Source organism: Bombina bombina, chromosome 2 (genome assembly GCF_027579735.1).
Source record: "Bombina bombina isolate aBomBom1 chromosome 2, aBomBom1.pri, whole genome shotgun sequence".
Lineage (NCBI taxonomy): Eukaryota > Metazoa > Chordata > Amphibia > Anura > Bombinatoridae > Bombina > Bombina bombina.
In genome coordinates, this window is record NC_069500.1 from 863,753,939 (window position 1) to 863,778,533 (window position 24,595).

The 24,595-nt window shown below is 41.2% G+C and overlaps 6 pseudogenes; all 6 read left to right on the forward strand.

Moving 5' to 3' along the window:
• Nucleotides 1–2,128: 2,128 nt before the first annotated feature.
• Nucleotides 2,129–2,247, forward strand: LOC128650910 (uncharacterized; annotated as a pseudogene).
• A 330-nt stretch (nt 2,248–2,577) lies between these two features.
• LOC128651038 (uncharacterized) lies at nt 2,578–2,696 on the forward strand (annotated as a pseudogene).
• Nucleotides 2,697–9,367: 6,671 nt separating this feature from the next.
• Nucleotides 9,368–9,487, forward strand: LOC128650849 (uncharacterized; annotated as a pseudogene).
• A 778-nt stretch (nt 9,488–10,265) lies between these two features.
• On the forward strand, nt 10,266–10,384 carry LOC128651119 (uncharacterized; annotated as a pseudogene).
• Nucleotides 10,385–16,613: 6,229 nt separating this feature from the next.
• On the forward strand, nt 16,614–16,733 carry LOC128650850 (uncharacterized; annotated as a pseudogene).
• A 779-nt stretch (nt 16,734–17,512) lies between these two features.
• On the forward strand, nt 17,513–17,631 carry LOC128651120 (uncharacterized; annotated as a pseudogene).
• The last annotated feature ends 6,964 nt before the right edge of the window (nt 17,632–24,595 follow it).

A 24,595-nucleotide genomic window follows, 5' to 3' on the forward strand; every position in this document is an offset into this window, starting at 1 on the left:
ATCGCCTGCCATGGGGGCCCCAGCACCGGATGCGCACCGGCCGCTAGACCCAAGGGCCTGTGATTCATATAGCCTCATGTCAAGAGGCTCATCAACTACCTCTCCCTCCTAAAAATCCCCCATACTCGACTCGGCCACCTCATATAAGGATGGGGAATTGGGGGGCAACAAACAAAAAGCTGACTCTATGTCTAACTTCCCCAGCTCAGCCCCAATACCAGCCTACCAAACCACCATCAGTGCTTCATCGAAAGACTGGTAATGCACTGAGGACAACTCCGGGTCAATCACATCATTGACCGAATTGTCGGCGGGATAGGACAGATGCTGAATCAGGCAAAATTTCCCAGCTCTTTCTTGGGTACCACCCCTAGAGGGGGCACAACCAAGTCCATGATCAGTATCCCTGCAAAGGGGACCAACATGAGGCACCTCTTTCATCAACTTCTCCTTCACTACCTCTGGGAACTGTTTGACTGACTTAAGGTTGTGGTGGGTTGCGGACCCCCAACCAACAGCAAACCTGCTGCTTGGCGATTAGGGTATAAGTGAAGCCATAGCTCAAGAACATCCACCCTCAGCGGGGTGGGCGCCCTTAGCACCAGCTGCTCCCTTAGACTGCCCTCTCTCGTCCCAGAGATCTTTACGTTTGCATTCACAACCTGGATGTGCTCCCCTGCAGAACTTGCAGATGTGCCGAAAGGAGCATGCCGTTTGCACTGGCGATCTTGGAACTTCTAGCATTCACGACCCCTGCGCCTAACCCTAGAAAAGGACTTCTGCTGACCTGGGGGAGACCCCGGGGTGAAGGTTACCGCATGTCAGTTGTGCCAAAATTTAACAGGGAGTTCCGTACCATCTTCCAGAGGTTGTCGGTGTCATAATCACGCCATACCTCTTCTTTGTATCTCCGACAGATCCAGTCAATAGTGTCCATGTACTCAATGACTGCTTGTACCTGATCTGGATGTTTCTCCAAATAGCAAGCCGCCAACACCCTGAAGCAGCGATGCCACTCCAGATAGGTGTCTGTGCACTTGAACTTTTTTGAGCCTGTCCCATCCTTACTCTTTCCTTTTGCCTGTATGCTTCCATGGATAGCTCTAATATGTTACCGTATTTGCCTTCCTGGATCTTATGTATCACTTTGCCTTCCTGGATCTTATGTATCACTTTGGTTTTTAAGTGGGCATAGAGGCAGTGAACCTGGCACGAATAGGTGTCTCCCTTCCAGGCTAGGTGCTGCCGTGATTGCCATCACGCTGGTGTTGTTTACCTGTCTTGAACCTACTTTCTGCCCTGATGCCTGTGCGCCCTGACCTGCCACTATCTTATTCAGCAATCTGAACATCCTGCCCTTATCCTTACCCTCTAGACCAAAGGACTGATCGCTATCTGACCCTGAATCTGATGATGAGTCTGAAACTTTGCCCCTAGGTGTAAGTGCAGTTAAGTCACCTGTTCCAGATGTCCCGACAGCTCCATCCAAAGGAGCTAACCCCATAGTCGATGTAGAGGGTACTTCCTCAGCCATCTCAGCTATCTCCGTAAATGACTGATTCAAAGAAAGCAACCTCGCCGCCCTGGTATCCTCCACTTGCCCACCAGCCACACTTAAACTCTGTAAAATGACAGAGAGGTCGGGAGTACCAGGGTCTCTGGGCGCTGCCCCACTTGTATTCAGCCTCCCAGTACCATGCATACCCCCAGTCATAGCTGCCTGACCACCCAAAACACTCCTAATTGCTTAATAAAGGTTGCAACTATTGTAAGAGGCTTCTTCTACCCTGTCGCCTTCCTCTATCCTTACCACAGCCTCTCTGTGCAATCGCCGCCTCCCAATAACGCAGCGGAAGTGTGTCACCGGAAGGGGCATTGGACTCCAAACCCACCAGACATCGCAGGAATAAAGATAATTATTTTTTGTAAAGACAGACAGAGAGGCAGGTAACCTTATCCGTGTATACTTTTTGTCATAGGTCAGCAAGTTTTTTTGGGTATGTACTGGCATTATTTATTTATACATTTACTGTCAAAATGTTAACTCCGTTTTAGCTCTTCCATTGTTTACAGAGCTGTGAATAAATGCATCACCAAGCTTAATTTGCGCTGGGTACAAGCAGCAAATGCCTACCGCCACACTAATCTGAATGCACCAGATCCCATCTGATCTCTGAAGTAAAGCAGGGTCAGGCCCGGACACTACCTGGATGGGAGACCGCCTGGAAACTCCGGGTGCGGTAGCCTTTTTAAAAAAAAAATTAACTATGTATGCGTAATGTCTCCTGAAAGGGGTGATATTCATTAAAACAACGGTATCTTGCTATTCCTAAAAATAACACGTCAATTTGGAATAAAGATAATTAATTATCTTTTGTAAAGACAGACAGAAAGGCTGGTAACCTTATCCGTATATACTTTTTGTCTTGGGTCAGCGAGTTATTCTGGGCATGTACTGGCTTTTTTTTATTTAATTTGCTGTCAAAATGTTAACCCTGTTTTAGCTCTTCCATTGTTTACAGAGCTGTGAATGAAGGCATCAGCAAGCTTAATTCGTGCTGGGTACAAGCAGAAAATGCCTATCGCCACCCTACTCTGAATGTACACAATCCCGTTTGATCTCGGAAGTTAAGCAGGGTCAGGCCCGGTCAGTATCTTAATGGGAGACTGCCTGGAAACACTGGTTGCGGTAGGCTTTTTTATTTGATTTTTAAAGCAACTATTCATGCGTAATATCTCCCGAAAGTAGCGATATTCATTGAAACAACTGTATCTTGCCATTCCTAAAAAAACACGTTAATTTGGATTAAAGATAATTATATTTTGTAAAGACAGACAGAGGGGCAGGTAACCTTATCCATACTTTTTGTCCTGGGTCAGCGAGTTAATCTGGGCCTATACTGGCATTATTTATTTATTTATTGCGGTCAAAATTTTAACCCTGTTTTCCATTGTTTACAGAGCTGTGAATGAAGGCTCTTGAGCAAGCTCAATTCGCACTGGGTACGAGCACCAAATACCTACTGGCAGTGGAAGGCCCTCTAGTGGGCCTGTAGAAAAATTAAGGGATAACTGACTTGAAGTTTGGAGTGTTCTAAGTGTGTGCTGTTACATTGTCACCAGTTTGTGTGTGGGTGTACTTCTTACCTTTATAGGGTCCTGTTGCAGTGGATCCGGCCTCTTCCTGCATCCAGACTTCAAGGGAGTTTTTCTTGCTGAGATTTCTCTCTTGAGGCCTAGTAGAGGAGCATGGAGCGTGCAAGAAGAACTTCAGTACCTCCAAAATGTTATAGGGAGGCGGCAGAGGAGTCATTGCGGCGAAGAGGACCTGCAAGAGAGACGGAGAGATCAGATTGTGATGATGTGGTACCCCCATCCCACACTCAGATTAGGGCCTCTACTGTGTCTAGGCAGGCTGTCAGGAGAGGACTGTCTCTGCCCGCCTGGGTCACTAAGTTTAATGTTGCACCGCAGTCTATCCAAGTGGTGGGAGCCCTGAAGCAGCTTCCGGTTCTTCCTCCGGCTGTTCTGGCTCAGTCCCTGGCTGCGGTAGTATACCCAGTGGGGACGTCGATGGGCCTAGATGGTGCTGGAGTGGTGGCTCACACCCCCTCACCTCCTCCACCTCAGACAATGCGTTGAATGGAGAGGAGCGTGGCCATGCAAGAAGGAGGTGGCGAGTTAGGAGTAGGGACAGATTTACATTTGGGAGCGCACCTAGTATGTTGGGGAGGCTCTGGGTTCTGGTTCCCATGGGAGCGGGATCTGGTCTGGCAAGCGTAGAATTGAGTGGATCAGTGGGTACAATCAGTAAATACTTGGATCAAGGTATATTAAAATGTAACTTTTAATTGGATTATTAATTTTTTAAAAAGCAGCAAAAAAAGTTTTAAGAGCTACTTGTTGCTCACACACACACACACACACACACTTAAAAACATACCACCAGTGTAAATATATAAGGTAAATAGTAACTTATGTTGAAACAAGTATTAATTAAATAATAGTGCTAGAGAGAGGAGACTGATATATTTCTTCAACACCAACAGGTACTGTGTCTTTAAGTACTTTTGATCTATAACTCAGCTAGTGTGTGTGTGTGTATGTCATTGGCGGCTGGTGACTTTTGAATATGGTAGGGCGCTAGACCACATCCCCTTATTTAAGCCCCACCTCACAGCTCCGCCCCTCACAAGGATCCGCCCTTTTAGACCAGAGTATTTTTTTTTTTTTTAGCAAAAGGTACTAGATACTCAGACTACCCCACTTTATTTAAGCTCCACCCCACCCATTTAAACCAGTGTAGTCCTGTGTTTTATGTACATGCTATATCACTTTTTTAGGGGGGGTGGATTACTTACATTATTGTAAAAATAAACCAAAAAGAAACATGCTTTAAAAAGGAAAACATTTTTTTTTTATTTCTTCAAAGAAACAAACCGGGAACACATTACATTTGACAAATTTGTAAGGGGAAAGGCGGCACAAAACATGTACACATTACATTTGACAAACATTACTACATTTGACTATTTGGTTAGTGGAAAGGTGGCATAAAACATTTAGAAAACTACCCAACTTGGGGTGGACAAGGCAGCAGTACAATTTGTTTAAGACAAGGCTACAAAACAATTAGAGGATAAATATGCACAACTATTTTGAAGATACAGCTTTATAAAAACTTGTAGAAAAAGTGCAAAACTTGTAGAAACAAAGTGCAAAAATGTAAACGGCCCAACCTGGAGTAGACAAGGCTACAATTAGAGTATAAAGCTGCACAACAATTTTGAAGATACAGCTTTATAAAAACTTGTAGAAAAAGTCCACAACTGTAACACTTTAGCTCATCATCATCATGACCAATACAATTTTTTTTTATGTAAAATACATGACATATGAAGGAAGGGCTATTTTCAAGAAAAGAGCCAGATGTTTTGGGTTTACCTGAGCATTATTAAAATGTATCCATGAATGATAATATTGCCTGTTGGTCTTTTACTTAATGTAAGCTTAGATTCTTAAGACTTATAAAGGAAGCTTGCCCTTCGGTTCTTTAGAGAAGCAAACTTTTCAATAACTTTTTTATTCAAATCAGGTATGTCATTGACTAGCTGCTTTTCAATAGATAGTGTTGCTAAAGCATTCAAGCGATCTTCAGTCATAGTGCTTCTCAAAAAGGTTTTTATTTTCTTTAAAGTTGAAAAGCATCTTTCTGCTTCAGCAGTTGTCATCGGAGTTGTGATTAAAATTTTTAGCAATGTGACGGTCTCATTAAAATCACAGCAGATGTTATACCGCACTAAAAATGAAAAAAGATCAACTGCTCCACTGCAGGAACGAAATTCTCTATTTTTATATATATAACACTGAGCTCAGTGCGTAATGCTTCTTTGCCTATCATAGGATATGCATTCGCAGTGTCATCCAGTGCACTGCAAGGAAAAGTATTGACATATTTGTCAAACAATTCTGTAGCAAAGAGGCTGGCACTTACAAGATGCTTTGAAAAAGAAAAGCGTTCCTTTGCATGAACAATTACTATGTCACACACCTACTTTCCAATTTGATTTATGGTAGAGATATCTTTTTCATTGTGTTTATGTTCTACTTGCATTTGTGCTAATTTTCCTTCGATGCATTCGACAGATTCTTCCCTAATCCTTTGAATGCTGCTGGTAAAATCAGCGGTCGCTTTTCGAATAAACAAAGCATCTGTGTCCCTTTTCTGAAGTTGACTGTAGAGTATATCAACGTGTGGCATGATCTCATGGAACAAGTGTATGAAATATAAAAACTCCCTTTCTTCACGTAATCCTGCATATGATTTTGCCTCAGTAACACTTATTGTATCGAACTTTGATGCGTGAGTCACAATTGTTTGGAAGCATTCTATGAGATTTTCTCTCTGCTCAAAGATTACATTCACTGTTCTTATATTAAAACTCTAACGTGTTGGTGCACCTCTTGGAAGCCTTTTACCCACAACTTCAGTAAGAACACCTGTCCTCTTCGGTGATCTTGTAAAAAATGCTGCAATAGATGTTATGGTGCAGAAAAAAACTCGTACTGCTGAGATTTTGGATGTTGCTTGCTGCATAATCAGATTGAGCGGGTGGGCATAACAGTGTACATAGTGAGCATTTTGGTAGATATCCTAATTTATTTTTGGACTCCTCCCGATTCTCCACGCATCACGCTAGCTCCATCATAACTTTGAGCAATTAGTCTTTTTTTGTCGTTGTCCTCTGGGAAAAGGTTGTTTAATCTTTCCAAAACATATGAAGATATTGTTTCTGCATCAGATGCTTCCAAAGATGTGAAACCAAAAAATCTTTCAACAACTCTGTTTTCATGAATGTATCGATACACTAAAACAGACTGTGTCATTGTTGCCACATCTTTTGTCTCATCAACCTGTACTGCTACAAAATCTGCATTTTTAAGTTGTTGTAGGATGATCTCCCTGATGACCTCAAGCATGCAATCCAGCAACTCATTTTGGATAGTTTTAGAGGTGCCTTTAAAGACAGTTGCAGTTTTCAAATGTTGTTCCATTGCACCATCTATGCTTGCAACAAAATAAACCAATCCAAGAAACACACCACGATTCAAAGAGGATTCTGATTCATCATGGCCACGTAATGCCAACTCAAAAGCACCACAGAAACGTATGCAATCTATTAGCTTTGAAAGAATATGCCTGTTCTTGTCCACGTCTTCATTGTGTTTCCTAATATGTATTCGATAACTACGATCCAATTGTGTTCCGATGTCAACTTTTCCAAGCACCCCAAGCTTCAGACAGTTTTCCACATGTTTTGTGCAACGTTGATGCTTCTTTGTTTTTTCAGCTAAATGCTTTATGTCTTTTACTCCGTGTTTGGTCCAAGGACCATCACCTCCAAACAACAAGCAAGGGAAACAAAATAATGCTGATTTATCAACACTTGCACAAAGCCATTTCTTTTTTATATACCACTCTGGATTAAAGTTCCGGTTATATTGTTTTCCTCTATCCCTTGCAGTCTGGGTTATGGAAATTTTAGGTTGGTGAGGACCCAACCTTTTTACTTCCAACTTCTCTTCCATTGTTAGACTTCTGAAGGGGTTCACAAGTAGCTCATCAACTGTATTCATGATGATTGCTGCTATAAATATATAATAGATGAACTTATAATGTATCCTTATTACTGTTTTACAAGTAATAATGTAAATCTCTGTCTTCTGAATACAGGGTAACCTATATACATAGTAAATTCAATTTTACAGGCTCTTTAATGTAATGAAAATACATATATATTGCTAACTGGAAAAATTAGGACACAAGGAGACTGCTTGTTTTAGTGCTATAATCGGCCTGTTTGATTAATACTTGAGGGACATTAAACTGCTTTAAAAAAAAAAAAAAAGGTGAATCTAACTGTATAACTCTCAAAAAAGACCTTAGTTTCTAAAAGCACTGCAGGCAATGAGGCGGAAGCCATTTGATTGGTGGGCATGTGCGACCACTGCTTCTTATTGGTTCAACATGGACAAACACTGAAATAGAGTAGCAATCTTTGAAAATACTAGTTACTCATGGCACACTTGTAAAAACTTGCACAGAACACATCAACAATACATTTAACAGTATAGTTACACTCATAATAACAATGTCTTATAACTTTTGAATGCATTTTTTTTTATATTTTTTTTTTTATAAGGGCCCAAAGATATGAGGTCTCAGATTTTGGAAAAAAAATTACTTGAAAGGGCTTTAACACGGAGATATATACATGTCTAAATATGTATATGTATGTATGTATACATGTTTATATGTGTGTACATGTGTATTTATGTATTTATATATGTATTTACACACATATACACATATAGACGTATATATAAGTGCATTGAAGACCTTTGAAGTTAAGTAGATCAAAACATGAAAAAGCATATTTATGCAATATTCATATTTAACAATGTTATACTGTGTATTTACTGTAACTATTTCACATCCCAATCTGCTGTACATAGCAGAATATATTCTATTTAATTATATATAGATATTCCTATATAGATCTGTATAAATCTATACTTAAATATATATAGGTATAAATATATATTGTTAAATCCGAAACTTTTTAGACTTATACAGAGTAAATGTCATTCATATCGCTCCCTTGTGAAAACAACCCTTAGCAAGGGTCCCACTAGTGCGGATATCACAGAGTGTAATACAATTCAGCCAAAATTTATATCTAAGAACGTATATATGACAAGAGGCTTTACTTCATTGGTGTTGTTCAAGAGTAGTAGAAGTCTACCTCAGAGTTATATATTCTGTGTTGCCACAGTAAGCGCTTACCCTTAATGCACTGGTGTGTATCACCTAGTCCACTTGCAGCGTTCAGCCTCTCTTACACACAAGGTTTAATAGCACTAGTGAGGGCTTCTTCGACACTGGAACAGTTAGGGCTCTCCTAAACCCTCTTTAAAATATAAGCATGCAAACAAATTTCACGGTCCCAGTGAAATAAAGGCAGGGAGAGATTCCTTTGGTTAAAAGTTCTTTTTATTCATCACTTGCATTAAAAGCATAACCGACACAACACACAGACAGACTCCACAGCTGTATGCTGTGCCATCAGATATGTGTAGAAATATGTATTTGTGAATACATAGAACATATTCTGTTAGGTGAAGAACATTGGAATGTGAAATATTGCTATTTATATATCAGGTTAGCTCACTTAAGTATATTCGATCTGGTTTGCGCTCGCGTAGGGTGTAATTTTTCTTCACTTTTTTTGCTCCATTGACTAATATGTTTGAATACGTTATCATGCACATGATATCCTAAGTTCTGATTTTTGCAGGCATCGGGTTAGCGCTCATGCAAAAAGTGTTTACTTTCAACTTGTAATACCCAACGTGCGCAAAATTATTACTTCGAGCGGAGTTAGTGCGTAGTAATCAGGACCTAAATGAGGTTTTACTTAAAAATTTGAATTGGTGGGCTACACTAGCATACATGATAAAACAATAAGTGATATGTGTGTGGTACTAGTGGAACAGATACTGTGCAAAACCATGAACAATATGGTATGGTATTTCTTTCTCATGGCATGATGATCTTAAGGTTCGTTGATCTAAAATTATCCTCCGGCACTGCAAGATCACAATTGAAATTGCTATTATTCTCCAAGGGGGAATTTCTTGCATTGCTGTATGTGAAGGTGTGCAGTCCAGTGCAATATAGCACTGCATAACATGATAGTTCTGCTTCATTTATACGTTTTGGTTTTTATTTTATATTAATTTATAGATAATATTTTATACCTTTAAATTTAAACTATGCATTTTGTATTTTATTTTGTATACGGCAGTGTATTTTTATTACTACTCTGAATGCACCCGATCCCGTCTGATCTCGGAAGTTAAGCAGGGTCAGGCCCGGTCAGTACCTGGATGGGAGACCGCCTGGGAACACCAGGTGCAGTAGACTTTTTTCTTTGTTTTTTAAAGCAACTATGCATGCGTAATATCTCCTGAAATTGGCGATATTCATTGAAACAACTGTATCTTGCAATTCCTTAAAAAACACATGCCAATTTGGAATAAAGATAATTATCTTTTGTAAAGACAGACAGACAGAGAGGCAGGTAACCTTATCCATGTATACTTTTTGTCATGGGTCAGCAAGTTTTTTTGGGTCTGTACTGGCATTATTTATTTATACATTTACTGTCAAAATGTTAACCCCGTTTTAGCTCTTCCATTGTTTACAGAGCTGTGAATAAAGGCATCACCAAGCTTAATTTGCGCTGGGTACAAGCAGCAAATGCCTACCGCCACACTACTCTGAATGCACCCGACCCCATCTGATCTCTGAAGTAAAGCAAGGTCAGGCCCGGAAACTATACCTGGATGGGAGAACGCCTGGAAACTCCGGGTGCGGTAGCCTCTTTTTTTTTTTAATTAACTATGTATGCGTAATGTCTCCTGAAAGGGGTGATATTCATTAAAACAACGGTATCTTGCTATTCCTAAAAATAACACGTCAATTTGGAATAAAGACAATTATCTTTTGTAAAGTCAGAAAGGCAGGTAACCTTATCCGTATATACTTTTTGTCTTGGGTCAGCGAGTTATTCTGGGCATGTACTGGCTTTTTTATTTCATTTGCTGTCAAAATGTTAACCCTGTTTTAGCTCTTCCATTGTTTACAAAGCTGTGAATGAAGGCATCAGCAAGCTTAATTCCCGCTGGTACAAGCAAAAAATGCCTACCACCACCCTACTCTGAATGTACACGATCCCGTTTGATCACGGAAGTTAAGCAGGGTCAGGCCCGGTCAGTACCTGAATGGGAGACTGCCTGGAAACACTGGGTGCGGTAAGCTTTTTTATTTGATTTTTATAGCAACTATTCATGCGTAATATCTCCCGAAAGTAGCGATATTCATTGAAACAACTGTATCTTGCCATTCCTAAAAAAACACGTTAATTTGGAATAAAGATAATTATATTTTGTAAAGACAGACAGAGGGGCAGGTAACCTTATCCATGTATACTTTTTGTCCTGGGTTAGCGAGTTATTCTGGGCCTGTACTGGCATTATTTATTTATTCATTGCGGTCAAAATTTTAACCCTGTTTTAGCTCTTCCATTGTTTACAGAGCTGTGAATGAAGGTTCTTGAGCAAGCTCAATTCGCACTGGGTACGAGCACCAAATACCTACTGGCAGTGGAAGGCCCTCTAGTGGGCCTGTAGAAAAATTAAGGGATAACTGACTTGAAGTTTGGAGTGTTCTAAGTGTGTGCTGTTACATTGTCACCAGTTTGTGTGTGGGTGTACTTGTCAGGCTCAACTTTGCTCTTATCTAGAGAGATTAGAATAGTTGAGCATAAGTATGTTAATGGGCCACAACTGCTGGAATTCAAGTAAGTAAATGTATATATGTAGCTGAACTGATATATGGTATCAACAACATGAACCCAGGCAACTGGTTGTACCATAATATCAAACAGCAGAATTTGATATATTGTGAGTATAGGTTAAAGGTTCTTATTGTCAACACATGTGTAGAAAATACACTGAGAGTAATATGACAAGAATTTCAACCTGAGTATACAAATGAGAATTGCATCAGCAGTTTTATAAAGCTTAAAAGTGAGACAATTCAATATCAGTTATATTATAAATCAGCCTGCATATACAATATAACCCTGATATTAAGGAGGAAATTGCAAAACAAACTTAGTAGCTCCTTGCACATCTCAGAGAACCGCAACTAGTTAGATCTTGATATGTATATATATGACTGGTAGAAACAAGCGAGCAACAATTATATGGAGCGTGATAGGTACATACAATCTGAGGTAGAAGTTATGCTGCAGCTTTAAGCTTACCGGTAAGTTAGAAGATACTTAGATGCGGCCGTTAGAGAGGGGAGAGCAGGAGCTGTGTGATCCGGAGGCAGCGTGCGTGGAGCGGAGATGGCGTGTGACGTCACCGCACAGTATGTTCAGCATAGAAGGACGATTTGAGGAACGCTGCAAGAAATATAACAAGAGGTTGAAATATGGTAAGCTCTTCCTGTAGATAGATGGAGCTGTAGGTCGTAGAGCAGAGCTAGTGCTGGAGGATATGTGAACAGCGTTCACACGAGTTTATCCAAGACAGTGAATAAGGTAGAGCCTGATCCACAAGTGATCCAGAGAGAGGCTGTAGTGTTGAAAAGCACAATACTTTATAAGGAGTGAACCTTATAAAGGTAAGGTATGCTGAAATACTGGGTCCTAAAGAGAGACTTATTGTAAGCATAAAGAGAAGAAGGATGACACCCTGACAGTACTGCTTACCTTTATAGGGTCCTGTTGCAGTGGATCCGGCCTCTTCCTGCATCCAGACTTCAAGGGAGTTTTTCTTGCTGAGATTTCTCTCTTGAGGCCTAGTAGAGGAGCATGGAGCGTACAAGAAGAACTTCAGTACCTCCAAAATGTTATAGGGAGGCGGCAGAGGAGTCATTGCGGCGAAGAGGACCTGCAAGAGACACGGAGAGATCAGATTGTGATGATGTGGTAACCCCCATCCCACACTCAGATTAGGGCCTCTACTGTGTCTAGGCAGGCTGTCAGGAGGGGACTGTCTCTGCCCGCCAGGGTCACTAAGTTTAATGTTGCACCGAAGTCTATCCAAGTGGTGGGAGCCCTGAAGCAGCTTCCGGTTCTTCCTCCGGCGGTTCTGGCGGCTGTCCTGGCTACGGTAGTACACCCAGCGGGGACGTCGATGGGCCTGGATGGTGCTGGAGTGGTGGCTCACACCCCCCTCACCTCCTCCCCCTCAGACAATGCGTTGAGCGGAGAGGAGCGTGGCCATCCAAGAAGGAGGTGGCGAGTTAGGAGTAGGGACAGATTTACATTTGGGAGCGCACCTAGTAAGTTGGGGAGGCTCTGGGTGGAGGCAGCAAGGGAGGTTCCTATGGGAGCGGGATCTGGTCTGGCAAGCGTAGGATTGAGTGGATCAGTGGGTACAAGCAGTAGCCCTACGGATGTAGCTGTAGCAGGCCAGAACAGAAGTATAAGAAAATATGAGTAGAGACCACAAAAGAATGGGTATGCTCAAAAAAGATTTGCTTATATGTACTATCAGTAAATACTTGCATCAAGGTATATTAAAATGTAACTTTTAATTGGATTATTAATTTTTAAAAAAGCAGCAAAAAAAGTTTAAAGAGCTGCTTGTTGCTCACACACACACTTAAAAACATACCACCAGTGTAAATATATAAGGTAAATAGTAACTTATGTTGAAACAAGTATTAATTAAATAATAGTGCTAGAGAGAGGAGACTAATATATTTTTTCAACACCAACGGGTACTGTGTCTTTAAGTACTTTTGATCTATAGCTCAGCCAGTGTGTGTGTGTGTATGTGCTCCCTGTCACATGGTGTGTATGTGCTCCCTTTCACAGTGTGTGTGTATGTGCTCCCAGTCACAGTGTGTGTATGTGCTCCCAGTCACAGTGTGTGCGTGTATGTGCTCCCTGCCACAGTGTGTGGGTGTGTGTGTGCTCCCTGTTACAGTGTGTGTGTGCTACCTGTCACAACGTGTGTGTGCTCCCTGTTAGTGTGTGTGCTCCATGTCACAACGTGAGTGTGTGCTACCAGTTACAGTGTGTGTTCCCTGTCACACTGTGCGTGTATGTGCTCCATGTCACGGTGTGTGTGTGGTACCTGTTACAGTGAGTGTGTGCATGTGCTCCATGTCACAGCGTGCGTGTGTGTGTTCTCTGTCACATTGTGTATACATGCTCTCTGTCTCAGTGTGTGCTCCATGTTATAGTGTGTGTGTGTGCTAATAGTTACAGTGTGTGTGTGTGTATTCCCTGTCACATTGTGTAAACATGCTCTTTGTCTCAGTGTGTGCTCCATGTTACAGTGTGTGTGTGTGTGCTACCAGTTACAGTGTGTGTTCCCTGTCACACTGTGCGTGTATGTGCTCCATGTCACGGTGTGTGTGTGTGGTACCTGTTACAGTGAGTGTGTGCATGTGCTCCATGTCACAGCGTGCGTGTGTGTTCTCTGTCACATTGTGTATACATGCTCTCTGTCTCAGTGTGTGCTCCATGTTATAGTGTATGTGTGTGCTAATAGTTACAGTGTGTGTGCGTGTGTGTGTATTCCCTGTCACATTGTGTATACATGCTCTCTGTCTCAGTGTGTGCTCCATGTTACAGTGTGTGTGTGTTCCCTGTCACAGTTTGTGTGTGCTACCTGTCACAATGTGTGATTACCAGTTTAAAATAAGCTTGGTTAAAATAAAAATAAACATTGAAAAGAGGAGACAGGAATAACTTCAAATAAAGGGAAAAAGGGAAAATTTTGAGAGATGTAGTACTCTAGATGTCTTCTTATTCCTAGGTATCTCTTCAACAAAGAATATCATGGAAACAAAGCAAATTTGATAATAGAAGTAAATTTGAAACGTTTCTAAAATGGTATGATCTGTCTTAATCACAAAATAAAAGTTTTGGGTTTCATATCCCTTTAAAATTGCAGGAGAAGCTACTTGTAAATCATTCATAACCAACTCAATAAAATGTGTATCATTAATATACAGGGAGTGCAGAATTATTAGGCAAGTTGTATTTTTGAGGATTAATTTTATTATTGAACAACAACCATGTTCTCAATGAACCCAAAAAACTCATTAATATCAAAGCTGAATAGTTTTGGAAGTAGTTTTTAGTTTGTTTTTAGTTATAGCTATTTTAGGGGGATATCTATGTGTGCAGGTGACTATTACTGTGCATAATTATTAGGCAACTTAACAAAAACAAATATATACCCATTTCAATTATTTATTTTTACCAGTGAAACCAATATAACATCTCAACATTCACAAATATACATTTCTGACATTCAAAAACAAAACAAAAACAAATCAGTGACCAATATAGCCACCTTTCTTTGCAAGAACACTCAAAAGCCTGCCATCCATGGATTCTGTCAGTGTTTTGATCTGTTCACCATCAACATTGCGTGCAGCAGCAACCACAGCCTCCCAGACACTGTTCAGAGAGGTGTACTGTTTTCCCTCCTTGTAAATCTCACATTTGATGATGGACCACTGGTTCTCAATGGGGTTCAGATCAGGGGAACAAGGAGGCCATGTCATTAGATTTTCTTCTTTTATACCCTTTCTTGCCAGCCACGCTGTGGAGTACTTGGACGCGTGTGATGGAGCATTGTCCTGCATGAAAATCATGTTTTTCTTGAAGGATGCAGACTTCTTCCTGTACCACTGCTTGAAGAAGGTGTCTTCCAGAAACTGGCAGTAGGACTGGGAGTTGAGCTTGACTCCATCCTCAACCCGAAAAGGCCCCACAAGCTCATCTTTGATGATACCAGCCCAAACCAGTACTCCACCTCCACCTTGCTGGCGTCTGAGTCGGACTGGAGCTCTCTGCCCTTTACCAATCCAGCCACGGGCCCATCCATCTGGCCCATCAAGACTCACTCTCAGTTCATCAGTCCATAAAACCTTAGAAAAATCAGTCTTGAGATATTTCTTGGCCCAGTCTTGACGTTTCAGCTTGTGTGTCTTGTTCAGTGGTGGTCGTCTTTCAGCCTTTCTTACCTTGGCCATGTCTCTGAGTATTGCACACCTTGTGCTTTTGGGCACTCCAGTGATGTTGCAGCTCTGAAATATGGCCAAACTGGTGGCAAGTGGCATCTTGGCAGCTGCACGCTTGACTTTTCTCAGTTCATGGGCAGTTATTTTGCGCCTTGGTTTTTCCACACGCTTCTTGCGACCCTGTTGACTATTTTGAATGAAACGCTTGATTGTTCGATGATCACGCTTCAGAAGCTTTGCAATCCCTCTGCAAGATATCTCACTATTTTTGACTTTTCTGAGCCTGTCAAGTCCTTCTTTTGACCCATTTTGCCAAAGGAAAGGAAGTTGCCTAATAATTATGCACACCTGATATAGGGTGTTGATGTCATTAGACCACACCCCTTCTCATTACAGAGATGCACATCACCTAATATGCTTAATTGGTAGTAGGCTTTCGAGCCTATACAGCTTGGAGTAAGACAACATGCATAAAGAGGATGATGTGGTCAAAATACTCATTTGCCTAATAATTCTGCACTCCCTGTATACCTAGATTTTTCGTATGGAATTAAGTCTTAACTGCTGTTTTTTTCAGGATGGTCCTTTTATCTCACCCAGTTTTCCCATTTATATAAATACCTACAATGTTTTATTAAATTAGATCAAAGAAACAAAGACCTGTAAGTGGTTTGTTGCCACATAGAAAACAAAATAAGGCTGTTATCACCTGATAGCTATAAGGACACAAAATAGCTTGTATAAAGGGTGGCATTTGTGTAGAAATATGTATTTGTGAATACATAGAACATATTCTGTTAGGTGAAGAACATTGGAATGTGAAATATTGCTATTTATATATCAGGTTAGCTCACTTAAGTATATTCGATCTGGTTTGCGCTCGCGTAGGGTGTAATTTTTCTTCACTTTTTTTGCTCCATTGACTAATATGTTTGAATACGTTATCATGCACATGATATCCTAAGTTCTGATTTTTGCAGGCATCGGGTTAGCGCTCATGCAAAAAGTGTTTACTTTCAACTTGTAATACCCAACGTGCGCAAAATTATTACTTCGAGCGGAGTTAGTGCGTAGTAATCAGGACCTAAATGAGGTTTTACTTAAAAATTTGAATTGGTGGGCTACACTAGCATACATGATAAAACAATAAGTGATATGTGTGTGGTACTAGTGGAACAGATACTGTGCAAAACCATGAACAATATGGTATGGTATTTCTTTCTCATGGCATGATGATCTTAAGGTTCGTTGATCTAAAATTATCCTCCGGCACTGCAAGATCACAATTGAAATTGCTATTATTCTCCAAGGGGGAATTTCTTGCATTGCTGTATGTGAAGGTGTGCAGTCCAGTGCAATATAGCACTGCATAACATGATAGTTCTGCTTCATTTATACGTTTTGGTTTTTATTTTATATTAATTTATAGATAATATTTTATACCTTTAAATTTAAACTATGCATTTTGTATTTTATTTTGTATACGGCAGTGTATTTTTATTACTACTCTGAATGCACCCGATCCCGTCTGATCTCGGAAGTTAAGCAGGGTCAGGCCCGGTCAGTACCTGGATGGGAGACCGCCTGGGAACACCAGGTGCAGTAGACTTTTTTCTTTGTTTTTTAAAGCAACTATGCATGCGTAATATCTCCTGAAATTGGCGATATTCATTGAAACAACTGTATCTTGCAATTCCTTAAAAAACACATGCCAATTTGGAATAAAGATAATTATCTTTTGTAAAGACAGACAGACAGAGAGGCAGGTAACCTTATCCATGTATACTTTTTGTCATGGGTCAGCAAGTTTTTTTGGGTCTGTACTGGCATTATTTATTTATACATTTACTGTCAAAATGTTAACCCCGTTTTAGCTCTTCCATTGTTTACAGAGCTGTGAATAAAGGCATCACCAAGCTTAATTTGCGCTGGGTACAAGCAGCAAATGCCTACCTGCCACACTACTCTGAATGCACCCGACCCCATCTGATCTCTGAAGTAAAGCAAGGTCAGGCCCGGAAACTATACCTGGATGGGAGAACGCCTGGAAACTCCGGGTGCGGTAGCCTCTTTTTTTTTTTAATTAACTATGTATGCGTAATGTCTCCTGAAAGGGGTGATATTCATTAAAACAACGGTATCTTGCTATTCCTAAAAATAACACGTCAATTTGGAATAAAGACAATTATCTTTTGTAAAGTCAGAAAGGCAGGTAACCTTATCCGTATATACTTTTTGTCTTGGGTCAGCGAGTTATTCTGGGCATGTACTGGCTTTTTTATTTCATTTGCTGTCAAAATGTTAACCCTGTTTTAGCTCTTCCATTGTTTACAAAGCTGTGAATGAAGGCATCAGCAAGCTTAATTCCCGCTGGTACAAGCAAAAAATGCCTACCACCACCCTACTCTGAATGTACACGATCCCGTTTGATCACGGAAGTTAAGCAGGGTCAGGCCCGGTCAGTACCTGAATGGGAGACTGCCTGGAAACACTGGGTGCGGTAAGCTTTTTTATTTGATTTTTATAGCAACTATTCATGCGTAATATCTCCCGAAAGTAGCGATATTCATTGAAACAACTGTATCTTGCCATTCCTAAAAAAACACGTTAATTTGGAATAAAGATAATTATATTTTGTAAAGACAGACAGAGGGGCAGGTAACCTTATCCATGTATACTTTTTGTCCTGGGTTAGCGAGTTATTCTGGGCCTGTACTGGCATTATTTATTTATTCATTGCGGTCAAAATTTTAACCCTGTTTTAGCTCTTCCATTGTTTACAGAGCTGTGAATGAAGGTTCTTGAGCAAGCTCAATTCGCACTGGGTACGAGCACCAAATACCTACTGGCAGTGGAAGGCCCTCTAGTGGGCCTGTAGAAAAATTAAGGGATAACTGACTTGAAGTTTGGAGTGTTCTAAGTGTGTGCTGTTACATTGTCACCAGTTTGTGTGTGGGTGTACTTGTCAGGCTCAACTTTGCTCTTATCTAGAGAGATTAGAATAGTTGAGCATAAGTATGTTAATGGGCCACAACTGCTGGAATTCAAGTAAGTAAATGTATATATGTAGCTGAACTGATATATGGTATCAACAACATGAACCCAGGCAACTGGTTGTACCATAATATCAAACAGCAGAATTTGATATATTGTGAGTATAGGTTAAAGGTTCTTATTGTCAACACATGTGTAGAAAATACACTGAGAGTAATATGACAAGAATTTCAACCTGAGTATACAAATGAGAATTGCATCAGCAGTTTTATAAAGCTTAAAAGTGAGACAATTCAATATCAGTTATATTATAAATCAGCCTGCATATACAATATAACCCTGATATTAAGGAGGAAATTGCAAAACAAACTTAGTAGCTCCTTGCACATCTCAGAGAACCGCAACTACAGGGAGTGCAGAATTATTAGGCAAGTTGTATTTTTGAGGATTAATTTTATTATTGAACAACAACCATGTTCTCAATGAACCCAAAAAACTCATTAATATCAAAGCTGAATAGTTTTGGAAGTAGTTTTTAGTTTGTTTTTAGTTATAGCTATTTTAGGGGGATATCTGTGTGTGCAGGTGACTATTACTGTGCATAATTATTAGGCAACTTAACAAAAAAACAAATATATACCCATTTCAATTATTTATTTTTACCAGTGAAACCAATATAACATCTCAACATTCACAAATATACATTTCTGACATTCAAAAACAAAACAAAAACAAATCAGTGACCAATATAGCCACCTTTCTTTGCAAGGACACTCAAAAGCCTGCCATCCATGGATTCTGTCAGTGTTTTGATCTGTTCACCATCAACATTGCGTGCAGCAGCAACCACAGCCTCCCAGACACTGTTCAGAGAGGTGTACTGTTTTCCCTCCTTGTAAATCTTACATTTGATGATGGACCACAGGTTCTCAATGGGGTTCAGATCAGGTGAACAAGGAGGCCATGTCATTAGATTTTCTTCTTTTATACCCTTTCTTGCCAGCCACGCTGTGGAGTACTTGGACGCGTGTGATGGAGCATTGTCCTGCATGAAAATCATGTTTTTCTTGAAGGATGCAGACTTCTTCCTGTACAACTACTTGAAGAAGGTGTCTTCCAGAAACTGGCAGTAGGACTGGGAGTTGAGCTTGACTCCATCCTCAACCCGAAAAGGCCCCACAAGCTCATCTTTGATGATAACAGCCCAAACCAGTACTCCACCTCCACCTTGTTGGCGTCTGAGTCGGACTGGAGCTCTCTGCCCTTTACCAATCCAGCCACGGGCCCATCCATCTGGCCCATCAAGACTCACTCTCATTTCATCAGTCCATAAAACCTTAGAAAAATCAGTCTTGAGATATTTCTTGGCCCAGTCTTGACGTTTCAGCTTGTGTGTCTTGTTCAGTGGTGGTCGTCTTTCAGCCTTTCTTACCTTGGCCATGTCTCTGAGTATTGCACACCTTGTGCTTTTGGGCACTCCAGTGATGTTGCAGCTCTGAAATATGGCCAAACTGGTGGCAAGTGGCATCTTGGCAGCTGCACGCTTGACTTTTCTCAGTTCATGGGCAGTTATTTTGCGCCTTGGTTTTTCCACACGCTTCTTGCGACCCTGTTAACTATTTTGAATGAAACGCTTGATTGTTCGATGATCACGCTTCAGAAGCTTTGCAATTTTAAGAGTGCTGCATCCCTCTGCAAGATATCTCACTATTTTTGACTTTTCTGAGCCTGTCAAGTCCTTCTTTTGACCCATTTTGCCAAAGGAAAGGAAGTTGCCTAATAATTATGCACACCTGATATAGGGTGTTGATGTCATTAGACCACACCCCTTCTCATTACAGAGATGCACATCACCTAATATGCTTAATTGGTAGTAGGCTTTCGAGCCTATACAGCTTGGAGTAAGACAACATGCATAAAGAGGATGATGTGGTCAAAATACTCATTTGCCTAATAATTCTGCACTCCCTGTAGTTAGATCTTGATATGTATATATATGACTGGTAGAAACAAGCGAGCAACAATTATATGGAGCGTGATAGGTACATACAATCTGAGGTAGAAGTTATGCTGCAGCTTTAAGCTTACCGGTAAGTTAGAAGATACTTAGATGCGGCCGTTAGAGAGGGGAGAGCAGGAGCTGTGTGATCCGGAGGCAGCGTGCGTGGAGCGGAGATGGCATGTGACGTCACCGCACAGTATGTTCAGCATAGAAGGACGATTTGAGGAACGCTGCAAGAAATATAACAAGAGGTTGAAATATGGTAAGCTCTTCCTGTAGATAGATGGAGCTGTAGGTCGTAGAGCAGAGCTAGTGCTGGAGGATATGTGAACAGCGTTCACACGAGTTTATCCAAGACAGTGAATAAGGTAGAGCCTGATCCACAAGTGATCCAGAGAGAGGCTGTAGTGTTGAAAAGCACAATACTAAGCAACGATATTGTGGGGAGTGAACCTTATAAAGGTAAGGTATGCTGAAATACTGGGTCCTAAAGAGAGACTTATTGTAAGCATAAAGAGAAGAAGGATGACACCCTGACAGTACTGCTTACCTTTATAGGGTCCTGTTGCAGTGGATCCGGCCTCTTCCTGCATCCAGACTTCAAGGGAGTTTTTCTTGCTGAGATTTCTCTCTTGAGGCCTAGTAGAGGAGCATGGAGCGTACAAGAAGAACTTCAGTACCTCCAAAATGTTATAGGGAGGCGGCAGAGGAGTCATTGCGGCGAAGAGGACCTGCAAGAGACACGGAGAGATCAGATTGTGATGATGTGGTAACCCCCATCCCACACTCAGATTAGGGCCTCTACTGTGTCTAGGCAGGCTGTCAGGAGGGGACTGTCTCTGCCCGCCAGGGTCACTAAGTTTAATGTTGCACCGAAGTCTATCCAAGTGGTGGGAGCTCTAAAGCAGCTTCCGGTTCTTCCTCCGGCGGTTCTGGCGGCTGTCCTGGCTACGGTAGTACACCCAGCGGGGACGTCGATGGGCCTGGATGGTGCTGGAGTGGTGGCTCACACCCCCCTCACCTCCTCCCCCTCAGACAATGCGTTGAGCGGAGAGGAGCGTGGCCATCCAAGAAGGAGGTGGCGAGTTAGGAGTAGGGACAGATTTACATTTGGGAGCGCACCTAGTAAGTTGGGGAGGCTCTGGGTGGAGGCAGCAAGGGAGGTTCCTATGGGAGCGGGATCTGGTCTGGCAAGCGTAGGATTGAGTGGATCAGTGGGTACAAGCAGTAGCCCTACGGATGTAGCTGTAGCAGGCCAGAACAGAAGTATAAGAAAATATGAGTAGAGACCACAAAAGAATGGGTATGCTCAAAAAAGATTTGCTTATATGTACTATCAGTAAATACTTGCATCAAGGTATATTAAAATGTAACTTTTAATTGGATTATTAATTTTTAAAAAAGCAGCAAAAAAAGTTTAAAGAGCTGCTTGTTGCTCACACACACACTTAAAAACATACCACCAGTGTAAATATATAAGGTAAATAGTAACTTATGTTGAAACAAGTATTAATTAAATAATAGTGCTAGAGAGAGGAGACTAATATATTTTTTCAACACCAACGGGTACTGTGTCTTTAAGTACTTTTGATCTATAGCTCAGCCAGTGTGTGTGTGTGTATGTGCTCCCTGTCACATGGTGTGTATGTGCTCCCTTTCACAGTGTGTGTGTATGTGCTCCCAGTCACAGTGTGTGTATGTGCTCCCAGTCACAGTGTGTGCGTGTATGTGCTCCCTGCCACAGTGTGTGGGTGTGTGTGTGCTCCCTGTTACAGTGTGTGTGTGCTACCTGTCACAACGTGTGTGTGCTCCCTGTTAGTGTGTGTGCTCCATGTCACAACGTGAGTGTGTGCTACCAGTTACAGTGTGTGTTCCCTGTCACACTGTGCGTGTATGTGCTCCATGTCACGGTGTGTGTGTGGTACCTGTTACAGTGAGTGTGTGCATGTGCTCCATGTCACAGCGTGCGTGTGTGTGTTCTCTGTCACATTGTGTATACATGCTCTCTGTCTCAGTGTGTGCTCCATATTATAGTGTGTGTGTGTGCTAATAGTTACAGTGTGTGTGTGTGTATTCCCTGTCACATTGTGTAAACATGCTCTTTGTCTCAGTGTGTGCTCCATGTTACAGTGTGTGTGTGTGTGCTACCAGTTACAGTGTGTGTTCCCTGTCACACTGTGCGTGTATGTGCTCCATGTCACGGTGTGTGTGTGTGGTACCTGTTACAGTGAGTGTGTGCATGTGCTCCATGTCACAGCGTGCGTGTGTGTTCTCTGTCACATTGTGTATACATGCTCTCTGTCTCAGTGTGTGCTCCATGTTATAGTGTATGTGTGTGCTAATAGTTACAGTGTGTGTGCGTGTGTGTGTATTCCCTGTCACATTGTGTATACATGCTCTCTGTCTCAGTGTGTGCTCCATGTTACAGTGTGTGTGTGTTCCCTGTCACAGTTTGTGTGTGCTACCTGTCACAATGTGTGATTACCAGTTTAAAATAAGCTTGGTTAAAATAAAAATAAACATTGAAAAGAGGAGACAGGAATAACTTCAAATAAAGGGAAAAAGGGAAAATTTTGAGAGATGTAGTACTCTAGATGTCTTCTTATTCCTAGGTATCTCTTCAACAAAGAATATCATGGAAACAAAGCAAATTTGATAATAGAAGTAAATTTGAAACGTTTCTAAAATGGTATGATCTGTCTTAATCACAAAATAAAAGTTTTGGGTTTCATATCCCTTTAAAATTGCAGGAGAAGCTACTTGTAAATCATTCATAACCAACTCAATAAAATGTGTATCATTAATATACAGGGAGTGCAGAATTATTAGGCAAGTTGTATTTTTGAGGATTAATTTTATTATTGAACAACAACCATGTTCTCAATGAACCCAAAAAACTCATTAATATCAAAGCTGAATAGTTTTGGAAGTAGTTTTTAGTTTGTTTTTAGTTATAGCTATTTTAGGGGGATATCTATGTGTGCAGGTGACTATTACTGTGCATAATTATTAGGCAACTTAACAAAAACAAATATATACCCATTTCAATTATTTATTTTTACCAGTGAAACCAATATAACATCTCAACATTCACAAATATACATTTCTGACATTCAAAAACAAAACAAAAACAAATCAGTGACCAATATAGCCACCTTTCTTTGCAAGAACACTCAAAAGCCTGCCATCCATGGATTCTGTCAGTGTTTTGATCTGTTCACCATCAACATTGCGTGCAGCAGCAACCACAGCCTCCCAGACACTGTTCAGAGAGGTGTACTGTTTTCCCTCCTTGTAAATCTCACATTTGATGATGGACCACTGGTTCTCAATGGGGTTCAGATCAGGGGAACAAGGAGGCCATGTCATTAGATTTTCTTCTTTTATACCCTTTCTTGCCAGCCACGCTGTGGAGTACTTGGACGCGTGTGATGGAGCATTGTCCTGCATGAAAATCATGTTTTTCTTGAAGGATGCAGACTTCTTCCTGTACCACTGCTTGAAGAAGGTGTCTTCCAGAAACTGGCAGTAGGACTGGGAGTTGAGCTTGACTCCATCCTCAACCCGAAAAGGCCCCACAAGCTCATCTTTGATGATACCAGCCCAAACCAGTACTCCACCTCCACCTTGCTGGCGTCTGAGTCGGACTGGAGCTCTCTGCCCTTTACCAATCCAGCCACGGGCCCATCCATCTGGCCCATCAAGACTCACTCTCAGTTCATCAGTCCATAAAACCTTAGAAAAATCAGTCTTGAGATATTTCTTGGCCCAGTCTTGACGTTTCAGCTTGTGTGTCTTGTTCAGTGGTGGTCGTCTTTCAGCCTTTCTTACCTTGGCCATGTCTCTGAGTATTGCACACCTTGTGCTTTTGGGCACTCCAGTGATGTTGCAGCTCTGAAATATGGCCAAACTGGTGGCAAGTGGCATCTTGGCAGCTGCACGCTTGACTTTTCTCAGTTCATGGGCAGTTATTTTGCGCCTTGGTTTTTCCACACGCTTCTTGCGACCCTGTTGACTATTTTGAATGAAACGCTTGATTGTTCGATGATCACGCTTCAGAAGCTTTGCAATCCCTCTGCAAGATATCTCACTATTTTTGACTTTTCTGAGCCTGTCAAGTCCTTCTTTTGACCCATTTTGCCAAAGGAAAGGAAGTTGCCTAATAATTATGCACACCTGATATAGGGTGTTGATGTCATTAGACCACACCCCTTCTCATTACAGAGATGCACATCACCTAATATGCTTAATTGGTAGTAGGCTTTCGAGCCTATACAGCTTGGAGTAAGACAACATGCATAAAGAGGATGATGTGGTCAAAATACTCATTTGCCTAATAATTCTGCACTCCCTGTATACCTAGATTTTTCGTATGGAATTAAGTCTTAACTGCTGTTTTTTTCAGGATGGTCCTTTTATCTCACCCAGTTTTCCCATTTATATAAATACCTACAATGTTTTATTAAATTAGATCA